Raw genomic sequence first — 21,237 nt, 5'->3', positions numbered from 1 at the left:
GCAAAAAAAAAAAAAAAGAGAGAGAGAGAGAGAAGATAAAGTCAGGGTAAAGATGATACTTACAATGCATTCGGTGCCTAGTAAGTGCCAAATACTGATGACACATTACATCCAGTGACAAATGAAACTGAGTAGCCTGTGCCTTCATGGAATTAACAATCTGAGAGGGAAACTGAATAAGGCTCCCAGGTGACAAGACTATGCAGACTGTGTAACGGGTGAGGTAAGTGGGGAAGATCCTAATTAGAGAGAGTTGTATGGGAAACTGCAAAAGTGGAAGAACTGTGGGAGGCGGGGCCAGAATGGCTGCAGAGAGAGTAGAGTGAGATATGTTCCAAGAGGGGCCTGGTAAACTATGGAAAGGAACTGGATGTTATCCAACGTGAGACAGGAAACTACCAGAGAGTATTAAGCAGGAAGACAGCATGACTTGCTTTGTACTTTTAAAAGTCTGATTTGTACAGGACAGACTAGTAAAAGGCAAGGGTTTAAGTTAAGAGAAAGATTAGGAGGCTGTCACAGGTAGTTCAGGCAAGAGGTGGTGGGGCTCAGCCCGAGTGGTGACAGTGGCCGCCAAGATGTGAGCGGACTCCAGCTACATCCTAGAAGCAGGTATGACAGAACAACTCCAGGGACTCCATGAGGGAGTGAGGGGGAGAGAGGAACCATATGCGTGCTGAATCATTAGTGGACGGCGGGGCCGTTTGCTGAGATGGGGAAGGCTGGGGGCAAAGGTACAGCTTTGGATAGTGGAATCAAAATGTCATTTTTGTAGGCAATACGGAGATGATTGTGATAGACAGAATAATGGTCCTCCAAAAGATGTCCGCACCCTACACCCTGGCACCAGTGAATATTATCCCAGGGGGGTAAAAAGGGACTCTGATGTCAACATGATATGACAGCTGGGAACTGCAAATTAAACCAACAATGAGATACCATGACACACCTGTTAGAATGGCCCAAATCCAGGGTGCCTGGGTGCCTAATCAGTTACGCGACCGACTTCAGCTCAGGTCATGATCTTGCGATCCATAAGTTCAAGCCTCTCACATCAGGCTCTGTGCTGACAGCTCAGAGCCTGGAGCCTGCTTCAGATTCTGTGTGTGTCTCTCTCTCTTTGCCCTGCACCTATTCATTCTCTCTCTCTCTCTCTCTCTCTCTCTCTCTCTGTCTCTCAAAAATGAATAAATGTTGGGGAAAAAAATGGCCCAAATCCCAAACACTGACACCAAATGCTGCCACAGGTGTGGAATCACAGGAACTCTCATTCCTCGCCAGTAGGAATCCAAAATGGTACAGCCTCTTTGGAAGACAGGCCGGTGGTTTCTCACAAAACTAAATACCGTATGATCCGGCAATCACTTTCCTTGGCATTTACCCAAAGCTGTTGAACATTTATGTCCACGCAAAAACTTGCACATGGATTTTTAGCAACTTTATTCATAATTGCTGGAAGTTGGAAGCAACCAAGATGTCCTTTATAGGTGAAGGGATAAACTGTGGTCCACGCAGACAACAGGATCTTATTCAACACTAAGAAGAAATAAGCTGTCAACTATGAAAAGACAAGGAAGAACCAAAGTGCATATTACAAAGTGAAAAAAGCCCATTTGGAAAGGCTACATACCTTACAGTTCTAACCAGATGACATTTCAGAAATGGCAGAACTATGAAAAAGTGAGGTCGATGGTCGCTAGGGGTTGGGGAGAAAGAGGAAGAGGGATAAATAGGACTTTTAGGGCAGTGAAAATACTCCGTAAGTTACCATAATGATGGATACCCGTCACGATATATTTGTCCAAACTCAGCAAGGAGCCCTCATGAAAAGCATGGACTTGGGGTAATGATGGTGTTTCAACAATGCAGTTCATCAACTGTAACCACTTTACCGATCTCGTGCAGGATGTTGACGGCAGAGGAGGCTGCGTGTGGGGGTGGGATGGGCAGAAGGTATTGGGCAGTCTGTATACTTTCAGCTTTATTTTACTATAAACTTAAACTGCTCTAAGAACTAAAATCTATTAAGGGAAGTGGGTAGGGACAATCTACATGTGACTAAATTAAACATCTGGAGATAGGGAGATTATCCAGAATTACCAAGGTGAGCCCAGTGTAATCACAAAGGTCTTTATATGGAGGAGCGAAAGGATCTGAGGCCAATAGAGAAGGTATAAAGGACGGAAGCAGAGATCAGAGATAAGATGCTATACCGCTGGCTTTCAACATCTAGGGAGTCACAAGCCAAGGAATGTAAGCCGCCTCCAGGGGATGGAGGGGCAAGGAAATGGATTCTCCCCTAGAGCTTCCAGAAGGAATAGCTGTCAACATCTGGATTTTAGCCCAGTGAAACTGATTTGACTTTGGGCCTCCAGAACTAGAAGATAAATCTGTGTTCTTTTAAGAAACTAAGTCTGTGGCATTTTGTTACACCAAAAATAAGAAACTAACACAAAAACCATAAGACATGCATCCAAATGGAGATTCAGAGAGGCGCTGCCGGGTGCCTGGGTGGCTCAGTCAGTTAAGCGTCTGACTTCAGCTCAGGTCATGAGCTCTCAGTTCATGAGTTTCAGGTCATGATCCCCCCATTGGTGGGTTCGAGCCCCACATCGGGCTCTGTGCTGACAGCCCAGAGCTTGGAGCCTACTTCAAATTCTGTGTCTGCCACTCTCTCTGCCCTTCCCCTGCTCATGCTCTGTCTCTCTGTCTCTCAAAAATGAATAAATGTTAAAAAAAATTTTTTTTAAACAACAACAAAAAAACCCAAAAAAGCTGCTGCTTAGAATCATGGCACAAGTGTGGCTCTGAGCTTCCTAGCAGCTAATGCAAAGAGGGGGAATGCAATCTGGCATACATCACACTGTGTTCGTAAAATACAATCTATTTGCCCGTGAGAACACTTTCCCATGCACCTTTAGAAAGAAAACACTGAGTGATACAGTGAACGTTTCCCCAAATGGTCCATAACACCAGTAAGAAGAGGATCCTCGTTTTCAAGGAACTTAACAATCTACAAGGGAGAAAAAGACGGATGCCCTGGGAACTGTAATACAGAGTGTGCACAGTGGAAACACCGATAAGGAAGAGAAGGGGGAAGTAATGGTGTTCCTTTCTTGTCAGTTATATCCCAAACCATGCGCTCCTGAAACCTAGGTGAGTTCATGAGTCTCTTCAACCAGTGGGCCCAGGAGAGAGTGACTCTGAAGGAACAGCACATCCAATGGCCATGGGGCAAGTCCCAGGACAGGTTCCCAAGCAATAAAAAACGGTGTACGCTCTCTAGGCTTTATATCTGACCTGTTTCCAGGCTATGCCACCTCGGAAATCCATATTACATTAGACATTTTAGATGGAACCACACAAAACTGCTGATACTCAACATACATTGAGTAAAAAAAAAAAAACAACACAGCAATTTCATAGGTCTCAACCTAGTTCTTGGATTGAAACTAATATAAAATGCCTTGACTATATAATAATACCATCTATATAATAATATCATTTTACTTGCATAATTGTTTTCTATGTGCTAAGTATCTTATTATAGATGACTTTGAGAAATAAATATAAGCAAGAAAATACAAGCTATCCATAATCTCAACACCCAGAGGATGTCTGTTAACAAGCCTGCCATAGATACTTTTTTACTTATAAATATATGCAGGCTTTCTCCTTTAACAAATGGGATTTGAGGAGCACCTGGGTGACTCAGTTGATTAAGCGTCCGACTTCAGCTCAGGTCATGATCTCACGGTTTGTGGGTTCGAGCCCCGCATCGGGCTCTGAGTCTGACAGCTCAGAGTCTGGGGCCTGTTTCAGATTCTGGCTCTCCCTCTCTCTCTGCTCCTCCCCCACTCATGCTCTGTCTCTGTCTCAAAAATAAATAAACATTAAAAAAGAATGTTTAAAAAATGGGATTTGAAAATGGCACGGCAGATCGAACACATGCTTTCATATCTGCCCCCGACCCAGCCCCTCTAAAATGGCGCTAAAGAAATATACAATGTAAACCCACACCAATGAAAAGTACAGAAGGGGAAATGGGGGCAGATAAGAGATGTCAATAAATGCTGGAAACTGATAAAACAAATGGATGTGTGGTGACTGGGGAAGCCAGTCAGAGAAAGTGGAGATCCAAGCTTTGCAGGCAGAAGCCAGTAAGAAGCAAGCAGGTGTGCGCCAGAGAACTCTGAAAATCTCAGGGATTGGATGCACCACATACCTGTGAAATCGAGCAGGTGGGTGCTTCCGGCAAGGACCAAACAGAAGGAGGTCTTGAAATTTTATATAAGAAACAGTTACCTTCTGAGATTCCCCCCCTCAGCCAGGCAATTCCCCTCCCCTATTGCAACAGAGAACAAAGGACTGACTTTCAGAAGAGAGGGGGTTTGAGAGGATTTGTACTCAGAGACAGCAGTCACTGATGGGGGCAGGGGTAAAGACCATACTGAAAACAAAGGATTAAGACAGAGTCCTTACAGGGTGCCTGGGTGGCTCAGTCAGTTAGGCATCCAACTTCAGCTCAGGTCATGATCTCGCACTCCATGAGTTTGAGTCCCGAATTGGGCTCTGTGCTGACAGCTCAGAGCCTGGAGCCTGCTTTAGATTCTGTGTCTCCCTCTCTCTCTGCCCCTCACCTGCTCATTCTCTGTCTCTCAAAAAGGAATATGTTTAAAGAAAAAAAATTTTTAAAAAGACACACTCCTTACATAGATTTGCTGAGTCCTCAATGAAATGACCCATCCTCAGTTACCACTGACCCCAATCGAATGGGGAAAGCCAGCATTTGTGAAGTCCTGCCCACAGACACAGGACTCCCTCAGGATTTATGTGCCTCATCCTTAAATACAACCATACCTATCATCAGGTCTCAGAGAAGAAGTCAGACTAGAGGGGGGAAAAAAATTAAAAAAGGAATTCTGAGGAAACAGACAATTTCATAATCTCATCTAAGCCCTGGAGTCTTTTTCCAACCTCATTCAGGTTGTTATCAGAATTCTGTTCCTTCTGGAGGCGCCTGGGTGGCTCAGTCGGTTAAGTGTCCAACTTTCGCTCAGGTCACGATCTCAGAGCTCGTGGGTTTGAGGGTTTGACATCAAATGTTACATGATTCCTCCTCGATTTGGGGAATGCTGCACTTTCAACCAAGTGTCAAAAAAAAACAAAACACCACAAAGACACACTACACGACCAAAAAAGTCAACCCAATTAAAAATATACGTACTATGCCAATCCATGCAGCAGCTTGGCCCCAGTGACTGAGTATTAGAGTGGAGACAAGGAGCTAAGCTGTCACGCCCCCAGCCCCGAGCGTCCTGGCCGCTCGCTCACTCTGCGGAAACCAGAGCCTCGGGGGGTCTTCTCCACGCACATTATGCCGCGGCCACAGTCCATCAGATCAACTGCGGCTCCACCTTCGCACCACAGCTTCCCGATAGGCAGGAGTTCAGGCCATGGAACATTTGACTAGACAGGACAGGGCAGATGGGCTTCAGATGGTCAGTGCTTCGTACAAGCCAACAATTTTAGGTAGGACATGGACTAACACTGGTTATTATCATAGAGAAATGTAACAAGCAGGTAAACCAATGCCATTTGTGTTTTTATTTTTAATGTTTTATTTATTTTTGCAAAAGAGAGTGTGAGCAGGGGAGGGGCAGAGAAAGAGAGGGAGACACAGGATCCAAAGCAGGCTCCAGGCTCCGAGCTGTCAGCACAGAGTCTGACACAGGGCTCAAAGCCATGAACCCGTGACATCATGACCTGAGCTGACGTCAGACAGCTTAACTGAGCTACCCAGGTGCCCCAAAACCCATGCCTTTAAGGACACTATGTCTTAGGACCAAAAAAAAGTAAAACTAGGGACACATGGGTGGTGTCCAACTTCAGCTCAGGTCATGATCTGGTTCGTGAGTTCAAGCCCCGTATCTGCTGTCAGCACAGAGTCTGTTTCAGATCCTCTGTCCCCTTCTCTGTCTGCCCTGCCCTCCTCCCCACACCACCTCTCTTTCGCGCTGTCTCTCTCAAAAATAAATAAAAACGGTTAACCAAAAAAGGTTTTGTTAAAGTAAAACTAGAAAAGAGATGTAGTTTACATTAAACTGTGAAGGTCAACCTTGAACCTCACAAAGGTGGCCAGAGGAGTAGCACTCAGCAAAGCTGCCGTCTGTGATGAGGTGTCCTGGGGTGAGCCGGCAGACAAGCGGATGGGAACAGCATGTTCCAGAGTGTGCTTTAGGAGGCATGGAAGCGGGTTCAGAGGCAACAGGACGCAAGAGCAGCTGCAGCTTGAGAGGGGTGAGGGAGAGCCAGGAGGGGCATCGGGGAAGAAGGACGCAACAGGGGTGAGAGCTGTTTAGAGGGCGGGGTCCACAGCGGCAGCAGCCCCTGGCGTGGCTGTCAAGGGAGAAGGCCCAGGTGGTGACAGTCAAGCATCTGGCAGGTGGCAGGACCCCTTTCCAGGACAAATCAGAGAGCCAGGAGGAGCGGGCTCCGCGTTCCGCACGGGCAGGGGCATTAAGGCCCAAGAGCAGTCAGCAGTGCCCGAGCTGGAACACCACCTGAATACTTGGAATGGGCAGCTGGGCAGCTAGATGCCCAGTTCTCTGACCCCTGGCCTTGAACACTGCAGAAGGGATTAAGGGGGCAAAATGTTCCCCTTCTGCTTTGAGACTCAGTAAAGTTCAATCTCACAGGCCCAGCAGCTGCTCTGCTGTCCTGCTGCCAGGCGAGGGGGGTCAGGGGGTATTAATTAAGTGTGTGGTCTCGCTGACACCTGATAGCGCTGCCGCGTCCTCTGCACAGAGCGGCCTGTGTCTCGGACTTAAAGGGCGAACACTGAAAGCCACGCAACCTGAGCTCACGGGCTTGGGCTGCCCTGACCATCGTGGCCGGGTCCCCGCAGAACCGCGTCTGCACATCCAGTCCCCGTAGCCAGCAGAAACCGAACACCTTTCCCCACCCACCTCCAGGGGCACCAGGAAATTAACACTTGCCCAGGTATTGGTCATAATTAAACGGAACAAAAAGACAGCTGCTCCTACCTTACTTTTTTAATCACCAACATGCAGCCCTAGGGATTACTAGCTTTTGGGTGATTTAGGGAGGATTACACTTTCATTAGTGTCTGGGGTCAGTTCCAATACAATGTCATTAGAGCCTTTAAGAGACCCTCCTATGCCAATGGGTCCATCCCTTTCCATGTCTGAAAGGTTAGATTTTACAAAGGCACTGGCAAGCTACTATTTATCAGACCCCCAAATGTCTGATTTTTCACCAGAAATATCACCCAAAAATGAATTCTGCCCACATTCTGCAGACATCCTGCTCTGAGTGTCTAGGTGTCTATGAGAATGTCATTCTAGGGTGACTCAGTCAGTTAAGGGTCTGTCTTGCGCTCAGGTCATGATCTCACGGTTTGAACCCCACATCGGGCTCTGTGCTGACACCTCAGAGCCTGGAGCCTGTTTCAGACTCTGTCTCTGTCTATCTGTCTCTGCCCCTCCCTTACTCATGCTCTGATTCTTTTTCTCAAAAATAAACAAACATTAAAATTTAAATTAAAAAGAGAGTGTCGGCAGCAGCTCGGGCGGCGGGAGGAGCGCCAGCGGCCAGGCAGCCCAGCTTCGCGAAGGCTCACGAAGGCTCGCGAAGGCTCACGAAGGCTCACGGCGCGGCGGCCCACAGGCACCCGGCACGCGCCCGCCCCGCTGCCACGACGCCCAAGAGGAAGGTCAGCTCGGCCGCGGGGGGCGGCGAAGGAGCCCAAGAGGAGGTCGCCGAGGTTGTCAGAGAAATTTGCTCCTGCAAAAGTGGAAGCGAAGCCCAGAAAGGCAGCGGGAAAGGATAAATCTTCAGACAAAAAAGTGCAGACGAAGGGAAAAGGGGGAGCACAGGGAAAGCAGGCTGAAGTGACTAAGAAACAAAGGAAGACCTACCTGGAGAAAATGGAGAAACTGAAACCGAGGAGAGTCCGGCCTCTGAGGAAGCAGGAGAGAAAGCAGCCACGTCTAATACCACCTCCCATGTCTTCTCAGTGGTCCCTGCGTCCCTTCTTGTACAATCCAGAGGAATATTTTTATCAACTATTTTGTAAATGCAAGTTTTTTAGTAGCTCTAGAAACATTTTTAAGGAGGGAATCCCACCTCATCCCATTTTTTAAGTGTAAATGCTTTTTTTAAAGAGGTGAAATCATTTGCTGGTTGTTTATTTTTTGGTACAACCAGAAAATAGTGGGATATTGCATATGGGAGACTGATCATCTTGAGTGTCAGCTTCACATTCCAGAGAGGGGCTGGTTTTATATCCTGTAATACCAAGCACACTAAATGGCAGTTTGGAGTCAGTCGTGCGTTTAATAGGCCTTGAACATTTTAAATTACTTCGATTCCCATGTTGTTTTTGGTAGAGTTGTTTCCTAAGAAAACCGCTCCTTGATCCTGGCTCTCACTGTCGGAATCTGTGCAGTCTGTAACATCCGGCGTCCTAGCCCGGCTTCCTAGTAACTTTGTTAATGTGCTGTGCGAGATGGAACGTTGGAGTATGTAGCGTATATGATATTAAGTCAGGAATTAAACAGAGTTCATTAACCGTGTAACAGCATATCAGCATTTGAAGATATCGGTACTTGACACACTGTTAAGAAAATGTACCTCCAACTTTTAAGCTGGAAGGTCACTGGAATAACTTTTAGAAAAGAACCACAACTACATTTTTTTTTTTTAGATTTTTTGGTACGTACGTTAAGAACTGTGTACAAATTGAATTGTCTGTACTGATCCTCAGAACAACCAATAAGAACTCAGTTATGAAAGAAAAAAAGTGTCATTCTAAATTTTTTTTAATGTTTTATTTATGAGAGAGAGAAAGACAGCATGAGCAAGGGAGGGACAGAGAGAGAGGGAGACAGAATCTGAAGACAGGCTCCAGGCTCTGAGCTGTTAGTACAGAGCCTGATGCGGGGCTTGAACCCAACTGTGAGATCATGACCTGAGCTGAAGCCAGACCTCAACTGACTGAGCCACCCAGGTGCCCCGAGCATGTCATTCTAAATCCCCAATTAAGACTCCGACAGTAGAACAGCAGTGAGAAAGGAATAGGACTGTCTTCCATGTTGGCAACACTGAAAGACCTGTGACTTCTCCGTATAGCTGCCCATCATACATCTACCCGCCACACCCTCCACAGCGAAATCAGGGGCCCCAGCACACTGACACTTTCATTCAATCAGCAAATGTTTAAGTGTCTATGGTCCTTCAGACAGTGTGCCAAGGGCTGCAGATACATGGCAGTTGGCCAGAAGAGACTTGGCCAATGCCTTCATGGAACTGAGTCTGCTAGGGCAATGGCACACATCAGAGAGGCGAGGGAAGGCCTCCCAGAGGACGCAAGGCTCACTTTGAACTCTGATGGGCAAGCAAGAAGTAACTTGGCCAAGAGGAGAAATACGGGCAGATGAAACCGAATGTGCAAGGCCCACACGGCAAGAAATCGCATGACTCACGAAAGCCAAAGGAAGATGGAAAGGGAGGCAGAGGCTGGACCGCACAAGACCCTCCGATCTTGTGTATCAAAGTACGAAACACTGCCTCATCCTAAAAGTAACCACTCTGATTACACTGAAGAGAATGGAGTAGAGGAGCGGACAGGTTGGGAGTTTCCTTACCTCCAACAGTGACGGCGGTAACTTGGACATCCTGCCTTACCTCTCAGAGCCACAAAGGCCACATTTGCTCCCCAGCTGTACAGCAGCAACTCGAATCGACAACAGTCTCCTCTTGTTTTCAGGGAATAGCGCCAGTTCTTGACTCAACAATCTGGTGCGCCTACCCATGTTGGCTTTCTTAAGGGACCGACGTCCTCCACACCCATGGAATGTGGCCTATCGGCCAGCTTCGTTTTTTCTATCATGAAAACAGCAAATCTTTCTATTCTGACCTGGTCAGAAACATCGGGATTTTGTGAACGATTTCCAGCTCAGTCATGGAGTAGTTGAGGGGGCCCAGCATAATCGTTCCCAGTGTTTTGGTACAAAAACACCATGGCAAGATTTTCTGCTCTGTTTACAATACCTTCCCACCACCAGCACCCACCAGGACCTCCCAAGGCATTCCCGACAAGCGGGAGCCCATGAGCGCCACAGTTTGGACTGCTTTTCACTGTGTGCTTAGTCAGTCTCCGCCATTGTGCCCATTCCCAAGAATTGCTTGGCTCTTCCTGCACTTTAGGGCAGCTGCAGAATTTTTATTTTCAGAGGAACTCTGAACTTTCTATAAATTCCTCAATTTCACCTCGTACTTCCTCTTGAAGAATGTGTATGAAAATGTTAAAATAGAAGCAATTTCGGTGTTGATCCCCAGTGGATTTCACTATTGGACATAATTCCCTTCTTTCTTATTTTAATCCCCGCAGTTCCATGAGAATGTAACAGTTTTACTTGTTTAGATAATGAAACATTTCTACAGAGAAACCTGTTAGCGATTTTTTTTTTAAAGATATTGTCCATTGGTTGATTGTTTTATCTACCTTAAATCAAGCTCTATGATAATCTATCTAACATTTCCTCCTTTCTTCAAGAGTTCACTTAAGGACAAACATGACTCCAGAAAACAGAAGCCTGAGTTCTATGCAACAGTTCAGAAGAAAGTAAAGTTGAAAGTAGATTTGGGCGGGAGGAGGATGGGCAAAAGAGGTGAAGGAGATGAAGAGGTACAAACTTCTTGTTACAAAACAAGTGAGTCACAGAGATAAGTACAGCTTAGAGAAAATAGACAATAATACCATATAAACTTTGTATGGTCACAGATGGTAACTCTACTTACCATGTGAGCATTTCCTAGTCATATCATTGTCATATCATTCTGTTGCATACATGGAACTAATACATGTTGGGGCGCGTGGGTGGCTCAGTTGGTTAAGCGGCCGACTTTGGCTCAGGTCATGATCTCACGGTTGGTGGGTTCAAGCCCCGCGTCGGGCTCTGTGCTGACAGCTCAGAGCCTGGAGCCTGCTTCTGATTCTGTGTCTCCCTCTCTCTGATCCTCCCCTGCTCACACTGCCTCTGTCTCTCAAAAATAAATAAAAAACACTAAAAAAAAATTAAAAAACCAAGAAAGTAATATATGTCAACTATACTTCAAATTAAATGAATGAATGAGGGGCACCTGGGTGGCTCAGTCTGGTAAGCATCCTATTTTGGCTCAGGTCATGATCTTGTGGTTCCTGAATTTGAGCCCGCATCGGGCTCTGTGCTGACAGCTCAGAGCCTGGAGCCTGCTTCAGATTCTGTGTCTCCCTCTCTCTGTCCCTCTTCTGCTCACACTCTGTCTCTCAAAAATAAACATTAAAAAAAATTTTTTTTAATAAATGAAAATAAAGCAAAAAAGAAAAAAAGAAAGACTTTTATCCATTATGTACATATGTTAAGTCGAATGAGAATGGTCTTTTATAATAAAAAACATATATACATACATATGAATAATGGAAAGGGTTTTCTTAACGTGCAGCTGAAGTATTTTACCTCAGTTACATGTAATGTTATCTTCTAATACTAAATTCTGAAGCAGAAAAATTCTAAGGCATCCAGCAAACTACTGTGGCTATGAGGAAGGCAGGAAGAACAAAATCCAATTGCACCCTGCCCACATAGGCATATTTACAATACTTAACTTATTTTTGTTTTCTTTTGCATTAGCTTTGATATAACTTGAAAGATGGCAAATAAAGAAAGAACATGTGAGAGATGAGTGAAAAAGCCACAAACAAAAAAGGCCAAGAAGGGAACTAAAAGTCTTTGCCTTTATTAGTCAAAAGCGTAAGAAGTACAGGGGCACCTGGGTGGCTCAGTCAGTTAAGCACTGGACTCTATTTCAGCTCAGGTCATGATCTCATGGTTCATGGGTTTGAGCCCCACATCTGGCTCTGTGCTGACATCTCAGAACCTGCTTGGGATTCTCTCTTTCCCCCTCTCTCTGTCCCTCCCCTGGTTCATGCTGCTCCCTCTTTCTCTACCTCAAAATAAATAAATAAAAACTTTTTAAAAAACTTATTAAAAATATAAAAAGATCATCTGTGGCTATGACAGAATCTCCAAAGTTGATAGGAGGGCCTTTTTGTTTCCATCAATGGCAAACTAAATAATCTGGAACAAGTCCTTGTGCTAAGGACAAATAGATAATCTGAACAAACTATAATCATCTACTTAAAGTCATCAGAGAGCCAACAAGATGGCAAAGAATTACAAGGTCAGGATAGGGAGGAAGACAGAGGTTAGGCAAGTGATCTGGGTATTTGCAGTGCTCCTCCTGGGAAGGATTTGCTGATTTCAAAAGAGGAGGCCAACAATCTGAAGCCCTCTGAAGGCCTCGTGAGTCTGGGGGGCAGGGAGACTAGGGTGCAGAGAGGTTGAACAACTGATGCATCCTTTTCATCTTTGGATTTGGCCTTGAAGAGCTGTGCCCAGGAGAGTGAGCCAGGCGTAACTTTAGTAATCACCTTGAATTTACCGAGTGCTGGAACCCCCAAACAGTTGCCAGAACAAATGTAAATTGTCTCTGGAAGATCCTAGGCTTCAAATTATTTCAAACAAGCTTTCTACAAATGCAACACTTAGCGCATAATAAAAATAGGCAAACAAGAGAAAAAGACAACATCAAGGAAAACAAGAAAACCCAAAGGACACTAGAAACAGAACTATAAAGGCTTCAGATAGTGGATTTGACAGACACATGCTAACCATTATCAGGGAGATAAAAGACAGTGTCCGGGCTTTTCCACAGTGAAAGCTATTCTTAAAAGAACTAAATGGAAATTCTAGAACTAAAAACACAACCAAAAATAAGAACTCAGTGTGGATAGGTCCAACAATATATTAGATACAGCTGAAGACCATGTGAACTGGAAGAGGCCAGAATATCCAGAAATGAAGTATGAAGGAAAAAAAGAGATGTGGGTAAGAGACCTCATATGAGATTCCCAGAAAGAGAAGAGAAATAATGAAGAAGCAGTGGTTGAAGAGATCATGGCTAAGACCTTTCCAAAATTAATGCAAGACATTGAGCTAAAGGTTCATGAACCCCTCAAAACTCTAAGATTATAAGATCATAAAAAAAAAAAACTGATACCCAAGTACCTCCCAGTAAAATACTGAAAACTAACTACAAAGATGAAAAAAAGGCACTTTGCCTTCAAAGATGCACTGATTACCATAAAACTGACTTCTTAACAGAAACAATGAAAGTAAAGAGACAATGGACTGCTGAGGAGAATTCTAGGAAGATGGAAGGATGGCACACCAGGAAGAGCCAGAAATCTGTCTTTCCACCTAGACAACAACTGCACCAAACAATCTAACTATTTTGGAACTCTGGAATCTGTTGAAGCCTTGCAACTTCCAGGGAAGGCTTCTGCATAACCTTGTCAATTTCAGTGAATTTTAGCTCTTAGCACAGAACAGCCACCCTCACCCCTAGTCACCCAGCAGGCAGCTGTGCACGTGTTCCTGGGGCAGCCTTTGAAAGCTAGGGTAGATGACAAGGACAGTGACCTCTAAATATTGGAGATCTGTGCTCCGCTGACTGATTGCTACTCCTTATCACAGAGGTGCACACACAAAGAGGTAAGCAGCCACTGTTGTTGCACCTCCACACTTACTGCAAGCCCCACCCTCCCCAGGCTGAAGTCATTTCCTGGAGATTTAAAGGGCCAGTACCCTCTCCCCACCCACCTTCAGGCTCTCTTTTTCCCCTTGGGAGCCATACATTATAAGACTAGGACTTTGACAGGTTTGGCACGCTCGGGAAAAGGAACACCAAGATGGCCAATGGACCACCATCCCAGGACTTTCCTGCAGAACAATACCAAGATTGCTGACAGACCACAATTTTGGAACTTTCTGCCTGCCCCTGGCTTCCCGAAAAACACGTCATCTGCCCTGGCCTCATCTCTTCACCTTATAAGGTGGTCCTCCACCCACGGGCACACACCAGGAACTACTGCCCTATATAAGGCCCCCCCCACCCCCCGCCCTTTCTTCTCCCACACGACTTCCCTGGCTTGTTCCCTCCCAGCCATGAAACCTCGCCCAAGAGCTCTTTAATAAGGGTGCTCTGGTATCTTTTCCGGTCTGTTTTGTGACTTTCTCGCTCTGCGAATTTAACCTTACAGACATTAAAAAACAATGACATATGGGAAGAGGGGCAGGAATAGTGCATTTCTAAGGCTCAGGAAAGACTACCTTCAAGCTGATCTTAAGCACAGACAGCCTACAACAATTAACACACACATACACACCCCCAAAAACTAAAACCAGCAAACCCTGGAGGAGACAAAGTTTGATTTTCAGGTGACCACATTACTATATTCAAATGTCCAGTGTTTAACAAAAATCATAAGGCATGCAAGGACAGGAAAGTGTGGCCCATTGAAAGGAAATTATTCAACAGCATCTGTCCCTGAAAAAGACTTAAAAAGACAGATAGATGAGACAAATATTTTAAAACAACTGCCCTAGAGATGCCTAAAGAACTAAAAGATGATGTGGAGAAAGTCAAGAAAATGATGTATCAACAAAATGGAAATATCAATACAGAGAAAGCCAAGGAGCACCTGGAGGGCTCAGTGGATTAAGCATCTGACTTTGGCTCAGGTCTGATCTCACCTTTCATGAGTTCAAGACTTGCTTGGGCTCTGTGCTTACAGAGCTTGGAGCCTGCTTCAGATTCTGTGTCTCCCTCTCTCTGCCCCTTCCCTGCTTACACTTTGTGTGTCTCTCAAAAGTAAATCAACTTAAAAAAAAATTTTTTTTTAAGATAGAAAGCCTAAAAAAAGAAGAAATTCTGGTAATACTTTTCAATGAAAAGTACAATAATTGAAAAGTTCATTACAGAGATTCAAAGGCAGATTTGAGCAGGCAGAAGGAAGAGTTAGTAAACTTGAAGACAGAACAATGGAAATTATCAAGACTGAGAAATAGGAAAGACTGAAGAAAATGTCAACAGAGCCTAACAGACTACTGGGAGACTATGGGCCAATATACGCATTGTGAGTGACCCAGGAGACAGAAAGGGACAGACAGAATATTTAAATAATGACTGAAAACTTCCCAAATTTGATGAAAAGACATGAATATAAACATCCAAGAAGCCCAACAAATTCTAGGTAAAATGAATCCAGGGACCCACACCAAGACACATTATAATCAAACTTTCAAAAGATAAAGACCAACAAGTGAATCTTGAAAGCGGGAAGAGAAAAGTGAATCATTACATGCAAGGGATCCTCAGTAATATCATCTGCAGATTTCTCATCAGAAACTTTGGAGGTTGGAAAACAGGGAGACAATGTATTCAAGATGATAAAAGAAAAAGAACAACCTCGTCAACTAAGAATCCTATTTCCAACAAACCTGCCCTTCAAAAGTGAGAGCAAAATGAAGACATTCCCAGAGAAACAAAAACTAAGAGAGTTCATGAGCACTAGACCTGCCCTGCAAGAATGCTCAAGGAAGCCCTGAGAGGTGAAATGAAGACACACTAGACAGCACCTTGAAACTACACGGAGAAATGAGATCTCAACAAATGAGATCTCAATGAGCAACTATGAAAGCTCATCTTCTTGTAAGAATGGTTTACTACATTTTACTACATTTTAGACACCAGTAGACTTAAATACATTTAAAGTATAAACAAACAAACAGACAAAAAACACCCAAAAACGGATTACTATAAAAGCTAGTACTATTGTAATTTTGGTTTCTAACTCCAAATCCTGTTTCTAATTAATTCAGGAGACTAAGGCATTTAAGAGAATTATTAGTTGTTGTTGTTCTTAAGTTCACTTTTAACTGTGCTTTTTTAAGTGTACTTTGGGGTTTCCCAAAAAACTAACAGTAATTCCACTTCTAAGAATTAAAATCTCAGGAAACAAAAGCTCTGAGAGATAAATGCACCCCTGTGTTCACTGCAGCATTATTTACAACAGCCAAGACATTAAAAAACCACCTAAGTACCCATCAATGATTGAAGAGATAAAGAAAACATGGCATACATATGCACGACAGAATACTATTCAGCCTTCTGCCATTTTCGACAACATGAATGGACCCTGAGAACACTGTGCTAAGTGAAAGAAGCCAGACAAAGACAAATGTTATAGATGTCACACTTAGATGTGGAATATAAAATTAAACTGATGGAAAGAGATCAGATTTGTGGTTATTAGAGGTGGGGATGGGAGGTGGTGAAGATGCAACGTACAACACGATGACTACAGTTAACGCGGCTGGATGGTATTTTTGAAAGTTGCTAAGAATAAATCCTAAGAACACTTATCACATGGAAAACATTTTCATCTTTTTTTGTATCTATATGAGACGATGGATGGCAGCTAAATTTATCGTGGTAATCATTTTACAATATACGTAAGTTGAATCATGAGGGTGTCTACCTTAAACTTACACAGGTCTGTATGTCAACTAAATTTCAATAAAACTAAAAGTAAGAGGGGAACCTAGGTGGCTCAGTTGGTTGAGCATCTGACTCTTGACTTCAGCTCAGGTCATGATGTGGTTCATGAGTTCGAGCCCCGTGTTGGGCTTTGCACTGGGATTCTGTCTGTTCCTCTCTCTCTCTCTGACCCTCCCTCACTCACTCTGTATCTCTCTCAAAATAAACAAACTTTAAAAAAAGTAAAGGAAAAAACAATTCTGAAGAAAACCAAGGAAGTGAGACTAGAAAGCCAGGACAGTAGTAATCTTTGTGAAGATGGGATAAAGGAAGTAACAACTGGCCAGGAGCATAAGGGAATGTTAGATGCCAGCAATGTCCTATTTCTTTTTGTTGGTTTTTTTAATGTTTATTTATTTCGGAGAGAGTGAGAGAGAAAAGCAGAAGCAGGGGAGAGGCAAAGAGAGAGGGAGACACAGAATCTGAAGCAGGTTTTAGACTCTGAGCTGTCAGCACAGAGCCCAACATGGGGCTTGAAGCCACGAACCGTGAGATCGTGACCTGAGCCGAAGTCGGACGCTTAACCGACTGAGCCACCCAGGTGCCCCTACAATGTCCTATTTCTTGACCTAGGTGGTTGTTATACTATCACTTTGAAATAATTCATCGAGCCATACCTTTTTGTGTTTTGTATTTTATTTTGTTTCTGTGGTTTTCTTTTTGTTGTTTAAAATAAATTTTTAAAACTAATTGGATGGAAAGAACAGTTAAATCCACATTATAATTCACATGTCTCTCTCGACGATAGAAATAGACAAAATCAGTATGGTTAGAACTTGAACAACACTGTCAATCAATCGGCCTAATTTATATTCATAGAATGCTTCACTCAACTGCTGAACACGCATTTGTTTAGAACACACACGGGGCATTCACCAAGATAGACTATGTGAAGGACCAAAAACAAGTCCCAACAAATATTAAAGGATTAAAATCATTTAGAAGATGTTCTCTGAATACAATAGAATTTAATTATAAACAATAATAATTATCTGTAAAATCCCCAAACATTAGGAAATTAAACACACCTCTAAGTCACTGATGGGTCAAGGGGACGCCTGAGTGGCTCAGTTGGGTAAGGGTCCAACTCTTGATTTCAGCTCATGATCTCATAGTTGGTAAGTTTGAACCCCATGTGGGGCTCTGCACTAACAGCACAAAGTCTATTTGGGATTCTCTCTCTCCCTCTCTCTCTCTGCCCTTCCCCTGCTCATCCTCTCTCTCTCAAGTAAAAAAAAACTAAAAAAAAAATATTTTAAGTAATCAATAAGTAGAAGAAGAAATTACAGGGAAATAAAATATTCTAAACTGGGCTAGGCCATGTTTGGGAGAGGCAGGGGGTGGAGATGGGGTGGGAGGTGGAAGTGAGGGTGAGGAAAGACGGAGGGGAGGAGGTGGTGAAACCAGAAGAAGGCAGAGGGGAAGGGGAGTGAGGCGGGGTGGTGAGCTAGGATTATGGAGGCAGCCCAGAGGTGGACGGGAGTAACAATAAAAAGGCAAAAAGAAAATATTTTAAACTTTATTAAAATGAAAGCACAACATATCAAAATCTGTAAGATGCAACTAAAGCCGTACTAAGAAGAAATCTATGGTATTAAGTTATATTAGAAAAAAAGGAAGATCTAAAATTAATTATTTAAGCTCTCACCTTAAAAAGCCAGAAGAGTTACGTTAAACCCAAAGTATAAGGAAAGAAAGGTAAGAAAAATAATCAATTAAATAAAAAATAGACAATAGTGAAAGCCAAATGAAACCAAAGTGGGTTCATTATAAAATATAACACATCATAAAAGTGCACATACACAAAAAAACTCAGTATAATGCTTTAGCAGAATGAACACCGTGTAAGTTACCAACTGATCACGAAATAGGACAGGGGCGCCTGGATGGCTTCGTCGGTTAAGCGTCCCGCTTTGGCTCAGGTCATGATCTCACGTTCGTGGGTTCGAGCCCCGCGTCAGGCTCTGTGCTGACAGCTAGCTCAGAGCCTGGAGCCTGCTTGGGATTCTGTGTCTCCCTCTCTCTCTGACCCTCCCCTGATCACGCTGTCTCTGTCTGTCTCTCAAAAAAATATAAATAAAAAACATTAAAAAAAAAAAAAAGAAATAGGACAACCAGGGCTCAGAGTCCCCCCAGTGTCCCTTCCCCAGTCACTAACCTCTTCATACTTCAGAAGGCCATCACTATCCTAACTTTATGCAAATTAAGTTTAAAGTCCTACTTCTCCTTATAATTATACCACCTATAAATGTTTCTTTAGTCTAGGTTTGGGTTTTACCTGCTTCAACTTATAATAATGATAACATAGTACACGATGTGTTTGCTGGCCATTCATATACTTCCTTGTTAAATGACTGCTCAAAACTTTTTAACTAGTGTGGCTTTGAAATGACCAATAAAATCATAAACGCCATGCCTGATGGACCGAGACAAAGCAAGGAGACACAAATTACCAGTATCATCAGCAAAGAAAAGAACGGTCATAACTACAAATCATAGAATGTTAAAAGAATAGGAAAATACCATGAACAACTTTATACTAACTAGTTTATTCAGTGACTAAACCAGTTAGGTGTGTAGGAATACTCCAAAAAGCACTGGACACTTCTTACCTTCAAAACTCTTCAAAACACAGAGCCATGTTATCCCCAAGTCATTGGAGAAAAGGACTATACACCAAGTTAGCTCAAAAACAACTTTAAGTGCTGAACAATGCATGCTACATACTATGAATGCAAAATAAGGGCACAGTCTTATCTTGCAGTCCCACAATCTTCATTTGGCTTAGTGATTCCTGGGAAAATAAACATGAATACGAGTCAACAGTAGATTTATTAAAGATCATAATGCTATCGTTTATTGAAGAAGGAAACAAAGCAAAAAAAAAAAAGAAAAATTAATAACAGTTTTATGTTTGGGGGGGGTAAACAGCTTCATTTCCAGCAAAATTCTTTCCCTTTGAAATGCTTTAGTTAAAAAACAAAACCAAAAAAACCCACTTGTATGAAACAGAATCTCAAGGTAGGAAAAGTAGCAGACAAGAATATATTTTTGGATATAAAAAACTCAGTTATGCATTCTGCAGCATTCAAAATCAGCTGAGTATCTCTATACAATCACAAAAGTGGATCCATGTTTTAACAAAGTGTTTTAAAAGCTCACAGCATTACACCAGGCACAATGTTCCAAAGGCATGTAAATTATCCACCAGCTTTGAACATCTTTTATCCCCAACTTCACCATCAGAATTTACAAAAGATCAGAGCTGGGAGGATTTCAAATGTCTCCTTTCTTTGTTCAAAGCGGCAAAGTCAAGCAAATATTGAAAAAGGCAAAACAAACACTTTTCACAGCAGAAGGCCCACAAAACAATGTAAATGAGGCTTCTCCTTTAGGAGGTCATACAAAGCAAGGTTCACTTGTACTTACAGTAAAGGTTCACTAGCTATAGTACGGAAGTTCAACAGACAGAGAACATTCTGACCAGATAGGTCTTAATTTGGTCTTTTAAGGATACCTCTCAAGGATGTGAAGGCCAAGCAGCCCCCTTGCATCAGGGAATGTTGGTCCGAGGTGCACTTGTGATTTGGTTACCTTGTAAATACATACATCAGCATCAGCAGTTGATGGCACTGCCAGGGACTGACCTTTCATTTCAAATAGCCACGTCTGGTCCCTGAGGGAACTATCACCTGGCTAGTGAACTCGATCCTGCCTGCTTTCAGCTCCTCCTGTCCTCAGAAGAGGTTCTGTGCCCTTCTCAGCCCATTAGCAGCCTATCAGCTTCTGCTGGGAAGAACTGGATTGCAGCCAGCGCGAACAAGGGCCCTGGGGCTCCCATCTGCCTCACTGGGCTCTGCCTGCAAGCTTTAGGGGGAGATCCCTGCCCGAGCTTCGAGAGCTTCAGGAGGCCTTAAGAGAACCTTGGCAACCAAGGACAAAGCCTAGTGCAGCAGGGACTCAAAGCGCGGCCTGGGACAGAACTGGAGAGAGCCCAGATGGGACGACACAGCCTAGCCTGAAGAAGCCAGGCTCTTTTTAACTTAACTAAAAATGCTCCAGATCTCAGAATTTCATAAAGTTCATAAACTGTGACTTAGAAGGTACATGATTTAACCTCCTCCCAACCATGTTTTTAAATAAGAATTTCCAAAAAAAATCAAAAACCCTCAATTCTTTCGTTAATATCTTATCAAGTGTTTCAGATAAAAATCTGTATTTAACTTCAGATGTAGGTCTATTAGCTTTTTAAAAACTGTCATCTGTGAAAAACTACAGTACACCTTAAAACATCCAAAAAATGTTTAGATTTTTAAAAACTCTGTCAAAAATCTACAAACATGGGTTTTTTGGGGGTTTTTTTCGTTTATTTGTTGAAAATGAGGTCAAGGATGGGTTGTGAACTTTTAACTGATTTGTAATCCCGCAGCTGAGTCTGGTCGGATGTTGTGGAAGGGAAGAGAAGGGGAAGCAGGTCTGGTGTGGGCTGCCCCGGAGAAAAGGAAACCCACAGCCACGGGCTGAGTTCGGTTTCCTAACTCAGTGCCCCAAGTGTCACACGGCCACACCTGCCACCTACCAGGAGCTCTCCAAACCAGTGTCTCTGCACCCAGTTTCAAGGTGTGCCCCGCTTTGTCGTGTTTTCTAACGCAAGTATCCAAAAGTCATGCCTTTCTTTCCTGCTCCCTGAGCGTACCCTGGTTAGAGAGGGAGGGAGGTGGCCCTTGGGGA

At 43.6% G+C, this 21,237-nt stretch overlaps 1 pseudogene; it reads left to right on the top strand.

Annotated features, from left to right (window-relative positions):
* The first annotated feature begins 6,246 nt into the window (after positions 1–6,246).
* LOC115287070 lies at positions 6,247–20,423 on the top strand (annotated as a pseudogene).
* The last annotated feature ends 814 nt before the right edge of the window (positions 20,424–21,237 follow it).

Source organism: Suricata suricatta, chromosome 3 (assembly GCF_006229205.1).
Source record: "Suricata suricatta isolate VVHF042 chromosome 3, meerkat_22Aug2017_6uvM2_HiC, whole genome shotgun sequence".
Classification (NCBI taxonomy): domain Eukaryota; kingdom Metazoa; phylum Chordata; class Mammalia; order Carnivora; family Herpestidae; genus Suricata; species Suricata suricatta.
Note: the sequence above shows the minus strand (reverse complement) of the source record. Positions and strands in the feature narration are given on the sequence as shown.